The sequence below is a fragment of the Lipotes vexillifer genome, unplaced genomic scaffold, assembly GCF_000442215.2.
Source record: "Lipotes vexillifer unplaced genomic scaffold, Lipotes_vexillifer_v1.1 scaffold523, whole genome shotgun sequence".
Taxonomy (NCBI): Eukaryota; Metazoa; Chordata; class Mammalia; order Artiodactyla; family Lipotidae; genus Lipotes; species Lipotes vexillifer.
The window spans coordinates 149,895-151,996 of NW_006799187.1; positions in this window are offsets into that span (position 1 = coordinate 149,895).

A 2,102-nucleotide genomic window follows, 5' to 3' on the forward strand; every position below is an offset into this window, starting at 1 on the left:
AAAAAAAAAGATGACTGGCTACAGTGCAAATGATGTGCTGGAGGATATTTGGATTGGAGACAAAAACTCCTATCAATGGGTTGATGTTGATGGTTTTTTTTTTTTTTTTTGATGTTGATGTTTTGATTCAGATTATTTAGAACAAGGATTAAGATAAGATAGTGTCATTTTTTTATCTTATAAATAATTTGTCATGGGGACTGAAAGGGAAGGAATAATCAAGAAGGAAGATCTTCAGTTTTCTGTCATATTTCGGTCAGTTAGATTGAAAATGATGCAATTTGCAAACATAGGGAGTGTAGGCAGGAACCAGCAGTGGAGATGAGAATGAATGCTGAAGTATTCTGAAGTATTTGTGGGCCATGAAAATCAGGAAAGTGTACATGTCTGAAGCTCCACAGAGAAATATAGACTGGAGATAGTGAGTTACATCATTAGCATAGAGGTGGTAGTTGAAGACCTGGGATGAGATGATTCTCAAAGTATATAAAGGTAAAAAGAAGTCCAAAATAGAACACTAGAAGGTAGAGAAACACGTGGCCCAGAGAAAAGAGTGAAACAAGTCACAATGGAAACATTGCTTTCCTGCTAGACAAGGAAGAACAGAGTTTCAAGAAGAAAAGAAAAGATCGACAGTGTAAATGTCAAAAAGAGTTCAAATATGATAAGGACTAAAATGTGTTTATTAGATTAAGCAAAGAATAAGACAGTGTTGACCTTTGTGAAAAATTCAATAAAAATGGTAAGGGCAAAAGTTAAATTACAGGGAGTTGTGTTATGGATGGGAAGTTAGACCTTAGTCTTTCAAGTGTTTCCATAATGAAGAGGAGGATTGGAGAGCAGCTAGAAAGGTCAAAGTGGCTGCAGTGTACTCTCAGCAGGGACAATATCACCACAAGGGACAAATTAGTTTCTTAGTGAAGGAGTGGGAATGAAAAATATCTTACTCTTTTTGTGTATAAAGCACTGAGATACACAACACTCAAAGAGGCACAGAGTATATCTTTGGTATTAAAACTTCATGGGGCCAAATTAAGAAAAACTGTCTAAAAAGTTTCCTTAAGAGGAAAACAATAACAAACAACAACAATAATAATAAAAATAATAAAGTTAAGAAACACTTGTGTAAAGTAGTGGTGTTTGCAGAAAAGAAAAGGAAGTATTCAAAGTTGGAAGAAAAATAAAAGTATAATCTGTAAAAATTGTAATAAAAAGTTGGGATCCAAAAGGACCAGAAAATGAGAAAAAGATTAACCTTAGAAAGTATACATGATACCTCTTTCTCTGAAAGGGAGAAAGGGTAAGAATTGAGCCTAGAGACCCATATTTTGTAAATGACTGTGTCCTGTTTGATGGCTTTTATATATTCTTGTTCCTAAGAAATAAAATCATTTACTCAGAGTGAGGGATCAAGAGATCAGATAGAAAGAAGAGATCAGAAGTTAAGTACATGTTAAACTATTTTGGAGAAAATAGAGTGTGATAGGCAGAGTTCTGAGATGGTCTCCAAGACTCCTGCCCCTTGGTGTACAAGCCCTGCTTTTAGTTCTCTCCCATTGGGTGTGGTCAGGGCTAGGAATGTGATTAATTTTGCTTTCATGATTAGGTTAATTTATATGACAAAGGAAGGAATTTGAATATGTAATTAAGTCCCCAAATGCTTTTGAGGAATCCAAAGATTATGCTGGGTGGGTGTGATCCAATCAACCCTTTCAAACCTTGAAAGGGATTGGGCCCTTCCTGAAAGAAGAGTTTCAAAATTCCTGTGAAGTTTCTCCTGTTGACCTTGAAAAAGTGAACTGGCATTTTGTGAACCACTGTGGAATTTGTTGACATGAAAAGTGGCCTTTAGAAGCTGAGCAGTACTTGGTAGATATTTAGCAAGAAGATGGGCATCGCAATTATATGACCACCAGAAAATGAATTCTGCCAGCAACCTTAATGTGCTTCGAAGTAGATTCTGCCTTAGTTAAGCATCCAAAAAAGAATATAAGTTAGTGAGACTAGAATCAGTCTGTATAGCTACAGAATGATTTTCCAGAATCACTTAGTCACCTAGAGGTGTGGAAGGAGGAATTACCTGCAATTTTCTAGGAAAGAGT